We start from the raw sequence: 21876 nt of genomic DNA on the forward strand, positions 1-21876 counted from the left end.
CTGGAGGGTTTTTATCATAAATGGGTGTTGAATTTTGTCAAAAGCTTTTTCTGCATCTATTGAGATGATCATATGGTTTTTTTCCTTCAATTTGTTAATATGGTTTATCACATTGCTTGATTTGCATATATTGAAGAATCCTTGCATCCCTGGGATAAACCCCACTTGATCATGGTGCATGATTCTTTCAATGTGCTGTTGGATTCTGCTTGCTAGTATTTTGTTGAGGATTTTTGCATCTGTGTTCATCAGTGATATTGGCCTGTAGTTTTCTTTTTCTTTCTTTGTGATATCTTTATTTGAGTTTGGTATCAGGGTTATTGTGGCACTGTAGAATGAGTTTGCAAGTGCTCCTCCCTCTGCTATATTTTGGAAGAGCTTGAGAAGGAGAGGTGTTACCTCTTCTCTAAATGTTTGATAGAATTCGCCTGTGAAGCCGTCTGGTCCTGGGCTTTTGCTTGTTGGAAGATTTTTAATCACAGTCTCAATTTCAGTGCTTGTGATTGGTCTGTTTATATTTTCTATCTTTTCCTGGTTCAGTCAGAAGGTTTTGCCTTTCTAAGAATGTGTCCATTTTTTGCAATTTTCCATTTTATTGGCATATAGTTTCTTGTAGTAATCTCTCATGATCCTTTGTATTTCTGCAGTGTCAGTTGTTACTTCTTTTTCATTTCTAATTCTATTGATTTGAGTCTTCTCCCTTTTTTCTTGATGAATCTGTCTAATAGTTTATCAATTTTGTTTACTTTCACAAAGAACCAGCTTTTACTTTTATTGATCTTTGTTATTGTTGCCTTCATTTCTTTTTTATTTATTTCTGATCTGATCTTTATGATTCCTTTCCTTCTGCTAACTCTGGGGTTTTTTTGTTCTTCTTCCTCTAATTGCTTTAGGTGTAAAGTTAGGTTGTTTATTTAAGATATTTCTTGTTTCTTGAGGAAGGAATGTATTGCTATAAACTTCCCTCTTAGAACTGCTTTTGCTGCATCCCATAGGTTTTGGGTTGTCGTGTTTTCATTGTCAGTTTTTTCTAGGTATTTTTTGATTTCCTCTTTTATTTCTGTTAATATCTTTTGACTTTAACAATTTACACTGTGAATTTGCTGAGATTTTGGTAACATAATTCCTTGAAATTGCTTTTCACTAAATCCTATCAATAAAGAGTTTTCCCCTGTAAGAATATATATTTGCATTATATCACCTGGAACTTCCAATGGGCATCAAAATTCAGTGAACTATCAGATGGATAAAGATGGTCAATATAGATATATAGGAGCAGTTTATTGCTCTGTGTGTTGTATCTCTCTCAATAATAGATTCTTATGAAAGATGGTAAAACTATGCCTTTTTTTCCATTACAGTCAGGAACAACTCAATATATTTCTACCTATATTTTCTCTAAGAAGTACTTAACATTATGGAATTTTTCAAAATTATTTATTCTCTGGTACTTTTGGTAATGAATAAAATTATTTTATAGCATTAGCTCATATTCATAGTACTAAAACTTGTCAAAATTATTAGCAAGAATATATTCACAACTTTTTAAATTATGGCCAATCATGGCTAACTTGACAATGGTCATAGTACCAAAACATATCCATGTGATTGAAAACACACTTTGAAATTAAACCTATGAGTGATGGCTGTTTTTCATTTCCTATTAAATCCAGATGCTGGTTGCTTTTCAGCCCTTGACTTAAAAATATGGGTAGCAGGGCTTCCCTGGTGGCGCAGTGGTTGAGATTCCACCTGCCGATGCAGGGGACGCGGGTTCGTGCCCTCGTCTGGGAGGGTCCCACATGCCGTGGAGCGGCTGAGCCCTTGAGCCATGACCGCTGGGCCTGTGCATCCAGAGCCTGTGCTCTGCAACAGAAGAGGCCACAACAGTGAGAGGCCCACATACCGAAAAAAAAAAAAAAAAAATATATATATATATATATATATATACACATACATACATATATGGGCAGCAATCTCCCTCTTTGTGATTTCTGCCTTCCAAATCTTCTAAATTCTCATGTTTCACACAATGTTCCTATTGTTGCCAACTTACCTTTTCCTCCAACTATTGAATTCTATACACTTTGATGCTGGTCTTCCATTTCTATGAACTAAGAGGATCACTTTTGAGAAAGAAGAACTTCTGTTTTAATTTTATACCCTTCTTACTTTTTGAGTTTCTAATTAAAAGCATGTAATACTTTCATGAATAAAACTGAATACAGAAAAAAGTCAAAATCATTTTAAGATGTCTGTAATTTTGTATACTTCAGCCTAGAAAGTATATTATATTGTCCTAGTTAATTCAAGCTTCAGATCAAGGTAATAAGTAATCCTTAGAGAAAATCTACAACAGAGGGGTAGTCAACTGACATTATTTCAGAAAGATCACACTTCAGAAGCACTATTATAATCCCTTCAGTGAGCCTTATTTTTGTCAATATGTGAGGTTTTGCCAAGTGTTATGATAAATATGAGATATAAATTTTTACCAGTGAATCATAGTTTGTTAATCAGCATGTATCTTGCTATGAGTTTGGGGTGAATGCTGTTGCCTTAGGCCAGCTACAAGGCTACAGAACCCAACCCAAGGGTTGCTGTACCATATGCCCTGATAGAACTTTACATACAAGAGGCAGGAGTACATGAAAGAAGACAGAGAGCTTAGTGAACAGGTTCATGAACTGTTTGTGCTTGTTTTCTAATGAATGTTTTTCTAATACATGTATGTATGTATGACAGAATTTGGGCTGCGGTTTGCTTTAATTATATCATTTGAGTGAGGTGAGTGGATAGCCATTCACAGATTCAAATTTATTGTAGGTCAAAGGGAAATTTCTGAAGGGTTTCAAGCAAAGAAGAGCCATGACACAATTTGTATTTTAGAGTGAGAGCTACTATGCGGAGCCTGAAATGGGATGAGTTGGAGGAACAGACTGGAAGGCAAACATGAAAGTAGGCAAACAGATTTTGGTTCTATTATTTTCCCTTTTTTATATTCTATTAAAATTCCCTTATCAGTTATCAGAAAAGAAGGTTTCAAGGTATCCTTCTTATTGTTTGTGAAGATGTTTGTAGAAAAGATCTTAAGCCCTTTACTGCTGATTATAAGTTATACAGCAAGCTAGCTGTAGAAAAAAATATAGTTGAATGCAAAGTTCAACAAAACATCGTTTAGACAATAAAAAGTAGCAAACAATAAGTGACATAAGATAGAATATGATAAATGCTTAAATGGAGGGTTAGAGTACATTCTGCTGAGTAGTGTAAAAGGATACAATAAACCTCAGCTTGGCAGAGGGGCATATCTGATAATAAGTGATTCAGCTATTAGAATGTACATTCAAGAATTAACTTACTAAAATGATTAAGATTCATTAAGTAACATGTCTTCCTTAAAAAACTCTTTAATATTTCACGTGAGTGGCAAATATAAATGTTTCAGTTTTACTTGGCTTCATGATGGATATGGATCAAACTAGAAGGTACACAAACCAGCTGTGTTAATTTTGATGACAGGACCCTATCAATGAGGTCCAACAAACATTAGTGTTATCATGCATGGTGAGCCATGTGTAAGTATACAGTGCAAGTCTAGTTTTTTTTGGATCATTTTCACATAGAACAGAAAAGAATAAGAAGCTTACTGAAAATCTTTTCAGGAACACAGGCCTGGTTCTGGGCAGTGTCCCCATGGGCCTGAGCATAAGCTGGCATAATTTCTTCCATGGGAGGGATATTAAGAATGTTCTCTTAACCAGTAAATCTCCCCTACCAGGATGGGCAAGGGTGAATGGGATATCAAAAAGGTGTTATTTTTATTTAGTAACACTAGTATTATGTCTGAATACGGGCCACAAAAACACAGGTGTTTGAGTTTGCAAAAGTCACTGCTCCCTGCCTATAACCTGCACTTTGAAGCACATTTTTAAATTTACTTTACTCTATTTCAAAATTTCTGGTGCTCTATTAGTTCAAAAGGGCTGGCAGCATATGTACTAGATTGTAACTTCATTTTTAGAAAATATTTAGGGCATTTTTATTTCATTTTCTTTCAGAGCCATCAGAACACGAGAAGGGATGACTTTGTTAAATGCAATATTTTTTTCCTTTAATGGTAGTTTAGAAATACTGTAAGTAAGTTCATGGAAGTCTTCAGTACAAATAACAGTAGAAGCACTGAAAATTATCTGCATTACGAAGCACATTTAATTTTAAACCATTTTTTCTTCAAATGACTCTTATGACCAAATAGCAAATACCTTAGAAAGGAAGGTAATGGAAATCTTCTGTAATGGAAACCTTCACATAAAGTAAAACAACTCTAGGAGTCAAGGCTCTGATAAAAATAAACCACAATATTCTCCTGTTGTATATTGCTTATTCCTTGCAAAGGAATAGTTAGGGGGGAAATCAATAGTATTTACAATTCTCTTAAGTTTAATGGAAACACAGGTTTGAATTTTCAACTGTGAGTTACATGAAAATCTGCAAAGAAAGTGGTATACACAGCTACTTAATTACCCTGGTTAGTAATTAACCAACCCCGATATGTTTACATTTTCTTGAACACAGAAAAGATGCCATTTAGTGTACAACATTGTACAAAGTCCGTTCAGTAAATAAAAGTACTGTATGTACACGAACTTCTAATTGTGTGTTTTATTTCAGATCTAAACCATTTTTATAAAGCAGAAGCCAGTGGGTCGCCACAGCTGGCGAAAGGAGAAAGCATTTGCTACTGCAGAGGACTTGTTCATGAACTGCTTGAGCTGACTTAAATGGAGAGGATCCTATCAGAAGTAAAGCAACCACTGGGAAGACCTAAATATCTTCTTGGTTTAAGATTACACTGATTTTGACATAAATATCTCACCTCTTTTTCACTCCCTTCCCTTGGATGTCATTTCTATGAAATTTGAAGCTCTTAAAAATCAAAAATCAAAGTATGGCAAGTATCAAGGGAAGTACAAATGTGTAAAAATATTGAATGCCAGGTTTATTGCTAATAATTTATTCTCTTAACACCCTTGCAAAATACACTTACACTGTTATTTACACTTTGAAGGTTAGAAAAAAATCTATAAACCTATCATCTTTTCTAGACTTCTAAGCAAGGAATATCTCAACCAAAATAAAACTCCTTCAGAATGTTTTAGATTTAACAACTCATTCTTCCATGCCCTCATTCCTCACACTCCCCATCCATTACTCATCAAAGGACAACTTAAGAAATATGGTTAAAATGGCACAAAGGAAAAAAAACCAATTGATTCTTAGGAACTTCCAGGGAAAGAATTTTAGTGAGTTGTTACTCTTAAATTCATTTAATCTACATTATTTTTAGGTAATGTATCTTTTAAAAATGAAATAAAAACCTAAAATGGCAGCCACTGTCATACCACTCCCCACTGTAATTCCTGTTTTCACAAGTCAAGCCAATTTAAATCTTATCAGCTTTTTGGTTTGTTTGTTTACTTTTTTGTGTGTTTAATTTCATGTTTTTAAATAGCATTGCACCTTGTTTTGTATTTATTTTTAAATTGTACACTTTTGTATATAATCTTATCTCTAATGGAAGATTAAAATTTAGCTATTTTACATTATGCTCCTAAAATAAACATGTCTCTACCAAACCAATATAGCTTAGATCTCAAGTTTACTTATATTCATTGCAGGTGAAATAAAGACATCACAAAATAGACCTCAGAGTGTTGATGAAAGAGGGTTTTATAAAATAGTAACAAGTAGGGCTTCCCTGGTGGTGCAGTGGTTGAGAATCCACCTGCCAATGCAGGGGACATGGGTTCAAGTCCTGGCCCGGGAAGATCCCACATGCCTCAGAGCAACTAAGCCCATGTGCCACAACTACTGAGCCTGCACTCTAGAGCCCATGAGCCACAACTACTGAGCCTGTGTGTCACAACTACTGAAGCCCGCATGCCTAGAGCCCGTGCTCCACAATGAGAAGCCACCACAATGAGAAGCCCGCACACAGCAACAAAGAACCAAAGCAGCCAAAAATAAATTAAAAAAAATAGTAAGAAGTAAATGTTAGTGGTTGTAGATAGAGATTAATTATAATGGAATCTATACTAATTACATAGTCCATGGAAAGTCTATAGTTTTGTTGAAGATTTCTGCAAATTTCCTGTTACAACCTCAGTGCCACTTAATACTATAGTTCTTTAGCCTTTTGTCTACATTTGTCTTACACCAAATAAATCTCACTGAGAATCTAAGCCACAATTTCATTTCCAAAATTAAAAAAAATAAATTATTTTCACTGAATATTGGTAAATTAAAAGCGCCTTTCCACCTAATTTTTGAGTTGCTTGCAGATATCATGGTCAGAGTATTATCCTTATAACAATAGTACCCCTTCCCCTATTACAACAGTCCTTTTACCCCCTTTTGCAAAATAAGATGCATTTGAATAAAGACTCTCCTTACCTAAGTCCCAATTTGTTTTTTATCTGAGTGTGAGTTTGAGGAACATTGCTGATGCTTTCTGGGGTTATAGAGAGGGACTATACATTCCACCCCACAATTTTGATTCATGTCAATAATTCTTTTTTATTTTATTCCTGTTCCTAATCAATCCTACATCAATTTGCTCCTCAGAATTTCCTGGGAATTCTTAGCACACCAGTCAATTGACCTCCAAGTCTTTAGGAAATTTTATTTTTCCAGATAAATGCATACTTGAAAAAATATGAAATTATTCCATACAAGTGTTTCATTTGCCAGCAATTAAGAAGATTCTCATTCTCCAACTTGGCATGAGATTCTAGGTAAATCCTGTATATCTGAATATTCCTAGGTAAATAATTCTCAGTCCTCTACAGTAATTTTTATTAACTCAGTTGTTGGCAATAACACAACAGGTTTAGAAAATTTAGTAAAGAGGTATTTCACAGAATAAAATAGATTAGCGAAATTTGATTTTGGTCACTTTCCAAATTTAATTCCCATTGGTAGACTGTTTATAAATTTTTTTTAAAATTACATATTGTATCAGTTTGGAGATAGTCATGATTATTTATCGTAAATATAATCAAGTAGATCCTGTTTTCTGAAGACCTGTGAAAATTTTAAGCCCCTATTCAATACTAATGCATTTCTAAAGTTTTAATAGTTGCTGATCATTTATACTCTTTCAACTACATGTAAAAAAATTTCATCCTGCTTTGTATTTCAAATATGCATGCCTACTTCATAGTAAGACTATTGGTAAAAAAAAAAATCTGGAATAAAATTAATGAAAAAGATGTCTATGGATAATTTCAATCTATGCTGCATTCAAATCAATGTTATGTGTTAGAAAATATTTCTTGGATTAGGACCCAGATTTAACTTCCAAAAATAAGATCTTAGGTAGGTAATTGTCATTAACAGAAGTTGAAATGACAAATAAAGCAATGCTATTTTCTGCCACTTTTAATTATATTGGATGTAGGAAAAGTTCTCCAAATTTGTTAATTCAAGTCATCTCCTGCCTCATTTCTAAGGTTGTTCTATATATAAATGTCTTAAACCTGGAGCACTGTTTATGCAGTGCAGATTCCTCACTTCTGTCTTATGTTCCCATTCTCAGAGAGTTCCAAGCTAGATGTAGGACATGCATAAACTAAGAGTTCTCACTCTGGTTCTAGGTATATGCTTAAAGACCATCACTGTATGCCGACTTCATGCTATCCTTCTTTTTTAAAACCTTCTTTAATAATATTTTAATGTATTTATTTCTCTGTGTCTAATCCAGTTTTTCTTTTCAAATATATCTTTAAAATTACCAGTTAGTTTTACAAATGGTCTATTGTGCTCTCCTAGCCATACATTAGGTTATATTATAAAATTATGTTTTCAGTTTCAATTTTTATAATTTTTCAAATGTGCCTATACATTTTCCATGACATTCTGGTCTTGGCTTATACTTTACATTTCTTTTCAATATCTATGATCAGTTCATTCATTGTTATGAAATACCCTTTTTATTATTATCATGCTATCTCTGTTTATTAGACTGCATATTGTTCTATTTGTTTTGCCTTGCTGACCGTCCTTCAAGATATTTTATTTATACGTGTGATTTACAATGATTCTTATGCTAAACATATTTTTAGTGGATGTTATCTGTGAGAAACCACGTGCCCTGGAATCTGAATGTGTTATTATAGTGTTATTTTGAGTTTCTCTCTTTCTGAGCCTTATAGTTTTAATCAGGCCAAGTAAGTTTGAATGTTGATTTTTCAGTTATTTCCAACCACATCATTCTAGGGCAACCTCATAATGGTTTGTGCCATGCACTCTTATGATTATGATTTATTATAGATTATTACTGTTCTACTCACAGCCCAGGACAGATAGCCAATCTGCTTGTTGCCTCCTGGTATAGGAAATAAAGTTTTTCTGGTTTCTATGTCTCAAACAGTAGACAATTTCACGACTCCTAGCTTAATTTATCTAGCTTAGTCTGGTTCTCTACAAGAAGGAAACTATTTTCATAATATCCTTTCTATTACAGAGCCTAAGCCCTAACTCCCAGACATTAGGAGTTATATCAGCTATTAGTAATAGTAATACAGCTATTCTATTTATGAGCTCTTTAATCTTATTCTTCACTTTAATGTTGATATTCTTTTTCACTTTTGTCACCGAGAGAGTTCATTCTTTCTTAGTTTAAGAGTAACATTTTCCTTTTTAAAAAATCCTTTCCTATGGAAAATAAGGAGAGCAATTAAATGAGAGAAGGAAAAAACAATGGATAGAAGTAGGAAGGGAAGAAATTCACTTTCTACATTACCTCTGCATATTATATTTATTAGAAGCTCATCTCATCCACGATGACTTCATCATCACTTCCTACACAATACTCTCTCAAATCTAGTCTTCCTAACCTTTGCATATGCTTTTATTTTTTAGCAATAATATATCTTTCTACAATCTTGCTTTTAAGCACATAAGCTATAACTGGATTTTCAATAGATTGCCACAAAACTTTCCCTACTACTAATATAGTGGGTACTCAATAATTGTTGCTCTTAAAGTCCAAAATATAAATTATAGCCTATACAGCCTAGTTGTATTTAGCTCCTGCCTAGCTCTCTCTTCTTACTGCTTCTGTCTCTGTTCCATTTCTTCCCCTATAACCAAATTCACCTGCCCTCTCTCCAGTTCCATAGATATGAATTCAATTTGTGTGATAGCATGTGCTTTCTTTAGACCTGGGTCTTTTATGTATGCTATTCACTTTTCTTGAAATACTCCCATTTACATCCAGTGTGGTTTGATCCTACTCATCTTTCATATCTCATCTAAGATGGTACTTCCTTTAAATAGACTTGCATGTCCTCTCCTGGATGAAATGTCCCTTATTTGCCTTCCTTAGAATGCCATGTTCATATCATTATCCTGCTGAATTATGTACTTAAATACATACTTGTATAACTTATAAAGTTCCAACAAGTAGGTAAACCTTTTTTTTTAACTATACAATAATCTGTACTTTCTTAGGACTTGCATAGACATGATAGCCTTAAGTTCATACTCCTGCCCTTGACTAAATTATGGGCTTATACTGTTCTCTATGAGTTGTTTAGGTTTTTTTAATTGGAGTATAGTTGCTTCTCAATGTTGTGCTAATTTCTGCTGTACAGTGAAGTGAATCAGCCATATGTATACACATATCCCCTCCCTTGTGGATTTCCTTCCCATCTAGGTCACCACAGAGCATCGAGTAGAGTTTCCATGCTATACAGTAGGCTCTCACTAGTTATCTGTTCCATATAAAGCAATGTATACATGTCAATCCCAAACTCCCAATTCATCCCACCCACCCCATTTCCCCCCTTGGTGTCCATATGTTTGTTCTCTACATCAGTGTCTCTATTTCTGCTTTTCAAATAGGTTCATCTGTACCATTTTTCTAGATTCCACATACATGTGTTAATATATGATATTTGCTTTTCTCTTTCTGACTTACTTCACTCTGTATGACAGTCTCTAGGTCCATCCACATCTCTACAAATGACCCAATTTGTTCCTTTTAATAGTTGACTAATATTCCATTTTATATATGTACCACATCTTCTTCATCCATTCACCTGTCGATGTACTTTTTTTTTAATACTGAGGAAAATAACAGGACTATTAGTCCCCCATTATTATTGAAAACCCTGTGCTTTCCCCACAACTTATTATTATTGATTAGTTATCTGCTCCTGTTGTGCTATTCTCATTTTATCAATAACCATCCATGCTGTTCCAAATCCCTATTGTCTATCTCTTCCCAGTACGCAAGCCAGTATGTCCCCTTACCCATTCACTCAGGAGCCAGAAACAAACAATATTCTAGGCAACAGAATGTGTATAAATTTTAGAGGTATCATAATAGCACCTAATAAAACACAAAAAGTTAAAATTTGAATATCAAAATCACCTTTCCTGAATATACATACATACTACATACATACATACATACATACATACATTATATATATATATAAACTGCAACTTCCTTTTTAAGCTCCAGACTACAACCATTTTGTTAGGGGCTAACTTTTCCCAAGTAACTGTGTTCCTCTATTTTTCAAGTGATGTATCTGATAAAATTTCTCTCCCTTCAAGTAGCTAAAGAAAAAGGAAAACTGTGAGAAAAACAAAAAACTGTACCTCACTTTCTGTTTTCAAAAAATTATACCCTGGCTAGTTTAAACTCAGCTTTCCCATGCAAGCACAGTGGTCCAATAATTTGATATTACAACCAAATACAATCTTCCCTCTGTAGTCATCTTACTGTGCAGAAGTACATACTGTTTTTGAAAGGGTTTTAAAATGTTTTCTATGCATTACTGACCAGTACTCATCTCTATTTTTAAACTATAATGTTCACACTCAATTCAAAACAGCCAGATGTCCAATAAAACCTATTCTTCCCTTTCCTGAGCATATAGCTAGACTATCTTTCCTAGTCTCCCTTATAATTAGGTATGACCATGTAACTAAATTTTCTTCACTGGGAAATGAACAGAAGTAGTGTTTACCGCTTTTGGACCTGGCTTATTGATATCTCCAATACATACTTTTTCATGTCCCTTCCCCTTTCCAGATGACTGTGATGGAAAACCCAGTTATGGGTCCCGGAATAACAATGGAAAGGAGATGTGTCTTTAATCTGAACACCTGTATGGAATATCATGAGTGAAAGATTAACTTTAATTGCCTAAATTACTACAATTTAGAGACATTGTTAGTGAAGCCTAGACAAGCTTAGCTAACATACACAGATACATATATTCTTCAAGGTTTTGTATGGACATACCAGTGCTTAGCATGGTGAATTTTGCATAATTAGAACTTAACGGGATATAAGTATGGGGATGCATTGTGTGATTGAATGTAGTTTCTATATCCCAATTTAAAAAACATAGGCAACAAAATCACTAAGAAACCTCCACAAAGTACATTTTTCAGGCTCTAGTCCTGGATGTTCTAATTCAGTAGGTCTAGGATGAGCCCTAAGAATTGATATATAACTATATATAAAGACAGATGATTATGTTAACACAGTCATGCTTATGTTATCACAAAGACACATGATTATGTTAACAGTTTGCAAACCACTGGTTTTAGGTTTTATTGGAAATTCTGACAGCATAATAAAATCTGCATCTATATAATAGTCTCTCTAAACAGGTCACTCATAAGACTTTTTGGAAATTGTGGCTATTATTTGAAGAGTCAGGACGATATTTAGGCTTTACTTACCTAAGCATAGTAATCTTGATTGAATGAGTGTCAATTTAGCTACAGGGTCTTTCATGTATTGAACTAACTTCTCAATGCATGTGGGCAAATTTCTATAATTACTTTCTCATGAAACCATATTAACAAGTGAGGAAAACCACGTCTGTTTTTCTCCTTTTAGTTGGAAAAAGTGAAGATTATACTACAGTTTGTAGGTAAATGATTGTTTTCCTTGTGAACTCATCAGGCACTGCTATTTTATTGCTAGCAAGTTCAGTTCCACTGATCAAGCATGTACACAGAATCTACTTTGTGTCAGGCTTCAGGTAAAAGCTGAGGATACAAAAGTAGGGACACCTCCCAAAAGAAGAGGGATATACAGTCAACACTTCTTAGATATTGACCACTCTGTGACCCATACAAATAGGAATAAAAAATTATCACCTTGATTATATTTCAGGGCCATTAAGACATGCTTTGATGTCTTAAACGTATCAAATATTTGGCATCGAACTAAATCTCTAATCCTGATTTCTTCCAAACAAGCTGACTCCTGCCCGTCTTTATCATCTCCTGTTTCTTTTATCCTAGTATACTATTATCACACTTATCCTTATCCTCACTATTTCCTCACTTCATCTGGATTCCATCTAGCTCAAACATCTATTAATTTGGGAGGTCTTCCTTGAAAACTTTATGTAAAATTGAACTTTCTTGCCCATGTGTTCCATTTCCTCTAATCGTTTTTCATTTACTTATTCACTTATATTCTTTAACATTACATGTGTTTGCTTATTTGTTTATTTTTAGTCATCCTTCATTAAAAGGCCAACTTCATGATGGCAGGGACTTCGAATTATATGTCACTTCTATATCCCCAGAACATGGGGGAAAGAAGACTCCTAGTTAATATTTTATGACAAACATGTAATAAATGTATGGTGAATATGTAATAAATATTTAGTAAAGTGTTATTAATTAAACATATATACCCTTCCTTAGAATAGTATTTAATTCTTTTTAACTTTGGGCTGTGAAGATAGCCTCAGTTTTCATTGAAAATTGCCTCTAGATCAATTATTTTTGATTAGTTATTAGTTTTCTTTTCTTCCCTAGTATAAGAAAATTGGCCAAAACATAGTTTGCTTAAATTGGAATTTCAAAGCCCATAATAAATGTTCCTTTAATATTTTGGTGACCGACAGCCAGTTGACTATCACTGGAATTATGAAATATTTATTTTAAAGAACTCAAAAGGAATAAAGGAAAAAAATCAAGTCTTTTTTTTAATCTCTCCAGAGGAAATCATTATCCATATCTGCAATACCACATCACTTTTTATAGCCAAATAGTGGAAAATACTAGATAAAAAGATATTTGATCCCCAGGATATCCTCGAATTGCCAAACAAGAATCAAATATCCTCAATACCAGAGGGTATCCCCAAAATTTTAAGGAAAAAACATTGATAATAGGGTAAATTTTTTGTCAAAATAATACCATATTTTAAAAACATTTTAGGAATCAAAACTGCCTTATTTTCAGTATTTGTTTTGGGACACATAGTTTCATTTCTACTAAAAAGCAAAGATGTTATGCTATGCAATGCTGCGAACAATTAAGCCTTGGGCTCATTTTTATGAGCTTTCCAAGTCCTGAAAATACTGTTGATTGGTATTTTTGTATTTCTATATGTTTCAGACTAAGAAAGGTCATAATTCAGACCACATACCATTTAAGCAAATGCTATATTTTAATCAAAGTTTTATTTGTTATAAGAGAAAATCAATATACTTCATTAAAAATAAGATTTAAGAATGGCCTAAATATGCTCTTTGGGACTCCCCCAAGTTTCTATCATTTGTCAGACATAATATCTTCAGGACTTTTTGTTGAACTAATTTACAGATCTATATTCTATGACCCCAATGACACTAAACAGCTTGATCAGGAAAAGTTCTTTGTCTGAATATAACAGGGTCTATCATTAAAGCAGTCCTATTGATTAATCCTGATTGCTCCTCCAGAAATGTTGTCATGGAAGAAAAAAGCCCATTATTGATCATCATTAACTATTTTCGTTACATTAGACTCACTGTTATTTCTCAATTTACACTTTGTAAAGATGAAGGCAGTAATGTATAGCAGATAGTATCAAAAACTCAAACTAGATTTTTCCCCAAACTATATACACATCCTGATAGTTTAAGAAATTATGATATTTATATGTTAAGCTCGGCAGGAATAGGATAACTCAATGAAAATAATGTAATTTGTTATCCATGTTGGAGATTGTTTCTCCTGCCATCCTTTTACCCAAGATAACCCATTACACTCACTCTCACTCTCACTCTCGCTCTCTCTGTCTATCTCATATCCCAAGTGTGTACTTTTTACACATAAACTTTTCCATTGATCAGGAATGGGCCACAGCTCTTTGTCAATACATGACACACTTGATCACAGGATCAAATATAAGGATATTCTGAAGAGGATTAAATGGATTCTACTTATATGGATTCTTAGCAGGCAGTTTCTTGTGATATGGCTCAAAACAAGTTATTTTTGTGTTTCAGTGAAGAGCAAAATTAATATAAAATGATTTTTATTTATCTCCGTGTGCAAATGACCTTTACAGTTGAACTCTGACAAACAAAAGTTCCATAGAAGTGTAGAGAATGAATAACCAGATGTGTATTTATTTTCATGTTGGATTGATTGATGAAATCCCTGATAAAGCATAGGATTATGAAAGAAAAAATATTAAGGTAAACATGACATGGTTTTTACTAAGATAATTTTATGAGATATAAATAGCTATTACTATACAAAGCAGTAAAGTCACATTAGATGCAACAAAACTTGGTATAGGTTAGAAATAGTGGATATTTGAATGAGAAATGATGAATGTCTAAAAGTATCCTACCTTGCATAGCTGTCATTTACTCACATAACCTGTTATTTTGTGGATTATGATTTAAAAGCTACATTTTCAAAAATGACTTTTAATTATAATTATATTCACATAGCTGCTATAATTTGGAGCCCTAATTCTGCCAGCTTTTCATTAGCTGTTTCTATCTGTTAAATCAAAATTGTTTTTCTATATTTAAGACATAAAGGCTTTCACAACAAATAATTCCCTGAAACTTAGCACCGTGGATAATTATTCATATACTAGACTTTAGGAACAGTTATGTGGATATCAGTAAAATTATCAGCTCATTCATATACAATGTCCTTGAAATGAATAGACTCAAAAATAATAAGGCTCTTAAAATGCATTTATGTAGAGATTAACTTCCTGATATGAATATAAATGTTAGGGAACAAATTCTATAGCTGGAGATACTAACTGTGTAGATATTTCCTTTGAAAACTGCTACATGTAGTACTTAGGCATTATTTCTTTAAATGAATCCATTGAAAGTCAATATCATATCTATATTATAATTAATATAGATATGATATGATATGAAACAATTGTGCATTCTTAAATTTAACCCCATATGGTTTGGAGAACTACAACGCACACAGGTTTGATAAATAAATGTGGCAAAGCTAAAAAGATGGCAAAATAATTTCTTTCCAACAAGAGAAACCAGAAAATGCTTTCAAATGAAAATATAATGTTATTAAACATTATTTTATTAGCATTCATTGCATCTGGAAAACAACATTAACTTGTATAATAATACATTTTACAATATTTTCTTAATTTGGGGGGGATTTTTGTTGGCTGCGTTGGGTCTTTGTTGCTGTGCATGGGCTTTCTCTAGTTGTGGCAAGCAGGGGCTACTCTTCATTGTGGTGCATGGGCTTTTCATTGCGGTGGCTTCCCTGTGCTGCTGGAGCACAGGCTCTAGGTGCGTGGGCTTCAGTAGTTGCACATAGGCTCAGTAGTTGTGGTATGCGGGCCCTAGAGAACACAGGCTTCAGTAGCTGTGGCATGTGGGCTCAGCAGTTGTGGCGCATGGGCTCTAAGGTTTGCAGACTTCAGTAGTTGTGGCATGTAGGCTCAGTAGTTGTGGCTCACGGGCTTAGTTGCTCTGTGGCATGTGGGATCTTCCTAGACCAGGGATTGAACCTGTGTCCCCTGTACTGGCTGGCAGATTCTTAACCACTGCGCCACCAGGGAAGTCCTATTTTCTTAATTTTTATTACTGATTTGGAGCAAGCAAAATAGCAATATATGGTTGCAAAAAATAGCATCTATCTGTAAAATAAGGTTTGCATCTGTATAGGAGGGCAACATATAACTCAAATTTTGCTGCAAAAAAAATGCTTGTCCTATTGCGTAAAGAGATGTCAAAGGGTCAAGTGAAAACTCAGCCAACTGCTTTATTTCATTCATTTTCCCCCTAATAGTTCATAGATTCTTTTATTACTTTTCAAATCCAACCTAAAGTACCATAGTAACTCCACTAGCAAATTAGTATATGTAATCATCTCTGAGATTTTTACATAAAAATTTTAGTGATAAAATAATCACTTTAATCACTAATTTTATCAATGAGATAGAACACATTTAAATATGTTTAATAACATTTAAGCTGTTCACTGTCCCAAGAATTTAATGTACTTTTTTTTTTCCGATATGCGGGCCTCTCACTGTTGTGGCCTCTCCCGTTGCGGAGCACAGGTTCCGGACGCGCAGGCTCAGCAGCCATGGCTCATGGGCCCAGCCACTCTGCGGCATGTGGGATCTTCCCAGACCGGGGCACAAACCCGTGTCCCCTGCATTGGCAGGTGGACTCTCAACCACTGCGCCACCAGGGAAGCCCTAATGTACTTTTTCCTCTGTTCATTATTGCTCTCTAATAGACTTAAAGACAAGTTATTTGACTTGAAATTTCAGTTATTCTTCAGTTTTGATCCATTTTCCTGATATCAATGTAACCATCTCCCCAGCATTAACAATGAAATGCTGGCAGTAAAGTTGCATTTCTCACCGTTTTTCCATTTCTTTTGCTGCTACTAAAAACACTGGCTAGAGTTAAGTTCTTACTGAACGAGGTTGATGTGCAAGCTTATTATTTTAAAATAATTTTCCAAATGATACAGGGTTATTTCATTCCTCAATATAACACTCAGAGATAACAACACCTGGGAATTTTGGAGTTGTTACAAAGTACTTAGAATTTACACTGCAAGCACTTTTAAAGTAGATGACCCTTAGCTAAATAAATCAAGCTGAATAAAACTGAAATCACATCAGAATAATTCACCTAAACCTTCTTTTTTTACTAGGTAGATCTAATTTTTAGCATATATATTTTTAATTTCATAAGTTTGGTTTCATAAATAAAGTCCAATATAAATTTGAAAAAAATTCTTCAGAAATGTAAGTGTTCATCATGCAGAAAACAGGCATATTCCATGAACTAGGTACTCATATTGTCATTTTTGCAGTGTTACCTACGCAAACAGAAAACTGGTTATCATTATAGGATTGAAAAATAACACTATGAGTAAACACCGTTTATTTACAAAGCTTATTTCCTTCAGAAAGTTTTCTTAGGACTCATTTCTCCTTTTCTAAAATTATCCTTAGAACTTTGTATTCAAATGCATTAGATTTATATTTTTTTCTTGTCTATTACAATAATATAAGCCATTTAGAATACATCTATTTAACCTACTTCTTTGAAAAAGGTAATTTTTTTATATCTTCTCATCACAGGGTCAATTATCATAGTCTGAATATTGGGTTTTTCAATTTATGTCACTGAGTATTCTAAAGTCTGGTAGGGAGAATTCAAACACAACTCCTTTATTCATGAACTCAGTAAAAAATGGCGTTAAATTTTTAAAAAAATATATTGTTGTAAACATAAGTATATTACCTTCAAGTTTTTAAATTGAGCATAGGATGTGATGATGAGGTCTATACTCAGTTAAAGAAAGTTCATAGCAAAGGTCATTTACTATAGTCCATTATTATATTCCATGATAAGAAATCACAGTCTTCAGTGTAGTAGAATTGGACATGCAAAACACAGCTAATAACTGGCTAATAATGACTTTTTTTTTTTTTTGTGGTACGCGGGCTTCTTACCGCTGTGGCCTCTCCCATCGTGGAGCACAGGCTCCGGATGCACAGGCTCAGCAGCCATGGCTCACGGGCCCAGCCGCTCCACGGCATGTGGGATCCTCCTGGACCGGGGCACGAACCCACATCCCCTGCATCAGCAGGCGGACCCTCAACCACTGCGCCACCAGGGAAGCCCCTAATAATAATTTTTGAAAGTCTATTTTGAGCCACTTCTCAAGAAGTAATAAGATTGGTAGTGTTAAATGTGCGTGTGTCCACCTTTTATGAAATATAACACTATGCAAATATTAAAAAGTCTGTTCTCAAAAGCTTCCCATTCTACAAAGTGATGAGCTTTATAACTAAAATGACAATAAGACAATTCATTATTATTTTCTAAATTACTTCATGTAAGATGGTATAGTATAAAGACCCTGAGCTCACTTCCTCTCATGAGCACCTCAAAATCACAACTATCTGTAGAACAACCATAAATGAAAAAGACTGGAACCCACTGGAAAAGATCTTCTACAAGTAAAGAGATAAAGAAGGAACCACAAGGAGATGGGTAGGAGGGGCAGATTCTACATAATCAAGTCCCATAACCCCGGGTGGATGACACACAAACTGGAGAATAATTATACTGCAGAGGTTCTCCCACAGAAGTGAGAGTTCTGAGACCCCATCAGGCTCCCCAGCCCAGAAGTCCTGCACCAGGAAGCCAAGTCACCAGAGCATTTGGCTCTAAATTCCAGTGGGGTTTAATTTCAAGAGTCCCACAGGAATGGGGAAAATAAAAATTTCATTCTTAAAGGGTGTACACAAAAATCTCACATGCTCCAGGACCCAGGGCAAAAGCAATAATTTGATAGAAACCTGGGCCAGACCTACTTGCTGGTCTTGGAGAGTCTTCAAGAAAGGCACAGGGCAGCTGTGGCTCAATGTGGGGGCACAGACAATGGTGGCAGCTATTCTTAGGAGCTCCTTCTACCACGTGGACACTGGTGTTGGTGGGTACCATTGTGGAATCTATCGTTTAGCTCATTAGCACCAAGACCTGGCCCCACCTAACAACAGACTAGCTGCCTAAAGACTTCCTGAGCCCACAGCCACCTCTAGACATGCCTCTAGATATAGATTGGCAAACCACAGGGCTGGGACCCAGCTCCACCAACAAGTGGACAGGTACTGGCCTTGCCCTCCAGGAGGCCTGCTCTAGCCTCTGGACTAGCCTCACCCACCAGGAAGCAGAGTCCTGTTGCAAGAAAACCATAGTCTCACAGTCTTTGGACCCAGCCTTCCCAAATCAGGCGAGACCCTGCCCTGGGAGCAGGTGGGTCCTGGCCCTTCCCACTAGCAGGCTAAGACAAGCTTCAGGATACCCCAGACACCATAACCAACTGTGTCAGGAATCACCCCCCCCCACCCAGTGATCTGACGCCAGTTATTGGAACCCTGGGCACTGCAGTAAGACTCTGGGACACTGCTCTGCCTGCCAATAGTCTAGCACTAATCCCAGGACCTGGCTTCACCCACCAATGAGCTAACACTAGTTCTGGGACTGTATTTCTGCAGTCAGCAGCTTTGTGACCAGGTCCAATCAACCAGTAGCTATCAGAATCCACACAAGGCAAGGCCTGGCAACCAGCGAGACTAGGGGCCAACACAAACCTACCAGACTGCCCACATAGCCAGCCACAACAGAAGGGCCCACAGAGCCCTCATAGGGAGAACCCCTAGAGCATATAGGTAGGGTGACAAGAGGGTAGTGTACTGCTGGGATGCAGAGGACATCTCCTACAGAAGGTACTTGTTCAAGGTTGGAGATTGTAACTAACCTACCAGATACATAAAAATAAAAACAACAACTTAGGCAAGATGAGGCAGCAGAGGAACATATTCCATATAAAGGAATGAGATAAAACTCCAGAAGAAAAACTAAGTGAAGTGGAGACAGGCGATCAACGTGAGAAAGAGTTCAGGGTAATAATCATAAAGATGATGAAAGAACTCGGGAGAAGAATGGATGCAAAGAAAGAAAAGTCAGAAGTTTTTAACACAGATTTTGGAAATATAAATTGAAACCAGAGATAAATACAATAACTAAAATGAAGAATATACTAGAATGAATCAACAATACAATCAATGATACAGAGGAATGTATCAGTGAGCTGGAAGACAGAGTAGTGGAAATCACTGATGCTGAACAGAAAAAAAGAAAAAAATAAAGAAATTAGGACAGTTTAAGAGATCTCTGGGACAACATCAATCACACTAATATTCACATTACAGCAGTCCCAGAAGGAGAAAAGAGAGAGAAAGAGGCTGAGAACATACTGGAAGATATAATAGCTGAAAATTTCCCTCACCTGGTAAAGGAAACAGTTACCCAGGTCCAGGAGGTACAAAGAATCCCATAAAGGATTAACCCAAAGAGGAACACACTAAGACACATTGTAATTAAAATGACAAAAATGAAAGATAAAGAGAGACTATTAAAAGCAGTAAGGGAAAAACAAAAAATAACATACACAGGATCTCCCATGAGGCTATCAACAGATTTTTCAGAAGAAACTCTCAGGCCAGAAGAGAGTGGCACAATACATTTAAAGCAATGAAAGGGAAAAAAAAACTACAACCAAGCATACTCCACACAGCAAGACTCTTGTTCAGATACTATGAAGAGATAAAAGCTTTACAGACAATCAAAAGCTAAAAGAGTTTAACAACACCAAATCAGCTTTACAACAAAGGTTAAAGAATTTTTCCAGGAGAAAAAGAAAAGGCCAAAACTAGAAACAAGATAATTACAAAATGAAAAAGCACATTGGTGAAGGCAAAAATACAGTAAAGTTACAAAATCATCCATGCACAAGGCTAGGAGGAAGTTAAAAGACAAAAGTAGCAAAATCATCTATATCCACAAAGCAGTTAACAAACACACAAAACAATTAGATGTAAAGCACAATATCAAAAATACTAATAAGAAGAATACAAACACAGACTTTTTAAAATGCATTTGAAATTAACAGATCAGCAATTTAAAACAGTCATGTGTATATATCTATATAGAACTTTCTGTATATAGATCTCATGGTAAACACAAACCAAAAATCTATGACAGATATACACACACACAAAAGAAAACGGAAACCAAATATAACACTACAGACAGTTATCAGGTCACAAGAGAAGACAGAAAAAGTATAAAGGAACAAAAAAAAACCTAAAAACACAATTCTAGAACAATGAACAAAATGGCAATAAGTACATACCTATTGATAATTACATTAAATATAAATGGACTAAATGTTACAATCAAAAGACAAAGAGTGGCTGAATGGATCCAAGAAACAAGACCCATAAATATGCTGCCTAAAAGAGACTCACTTCAGATCTAAAACGCACACAGGTTGAAAGTGAGGGGATGGAAAACAGGTATTCCACACAAATGGAAAAAAAAAAAAAGCTGGAGTAACAATACTTATATCAGGCAAAACAGACTTTAAAATAAAGACTATTACAGGAGATAAAGAAGGACACTACATAATGACCAAGGGATCAATCCAAGAAGAAGATGTAACAATTGTAAATATATATGAACCCAACATAGAAGCACATAATTACACAGGGCAAATATTAATGGACATAAACGGAGAAATCAACAGTAATACAACAACAGTAGGGAACTTTAACACACCATTTACATCATTGGACAGATCAAACACACAGGAAATCAATAAGGAAATGCTGGACTTGACACATTAGGCCAGATGGACTTGATTGACATATATAGAGAGAGCACTCCATCTGAAAGCAACAGAATACACAATCTTTTCAAGTGTACATAGAACATTTATCAGGATATATCACATACTGGGTCACAAAACAAGGCTCAGTGTATTTAAAGAAAAAAAGAAATCTCATTAAGCATCTTTTCCAACAATAATGCTAAAAGGTTAGAAACCAACTACAAGAAAAAAACTACACAAAGCACGAAAATGTGAAGGCTAAATAATATGCTGCTAAACAACCACAAGATCATCGAAGAAATCAAAGAAGAAATAAAAAAACTGAAATAGCAATGAAAATAA

Source organism: Mesoplodon bidens, assembly GCF_964165515.1.
Source record: "Mesoplodon bidens genome assembly, chromosome: 3".
NCBI classification, from domain to species: domain Eukaryota; kingdom Metazoa; phylum Chordata; class Mammalia; order Artiodactyla; family Ziphiidae; genus Mesoplodon; species Mesoplodon bidens.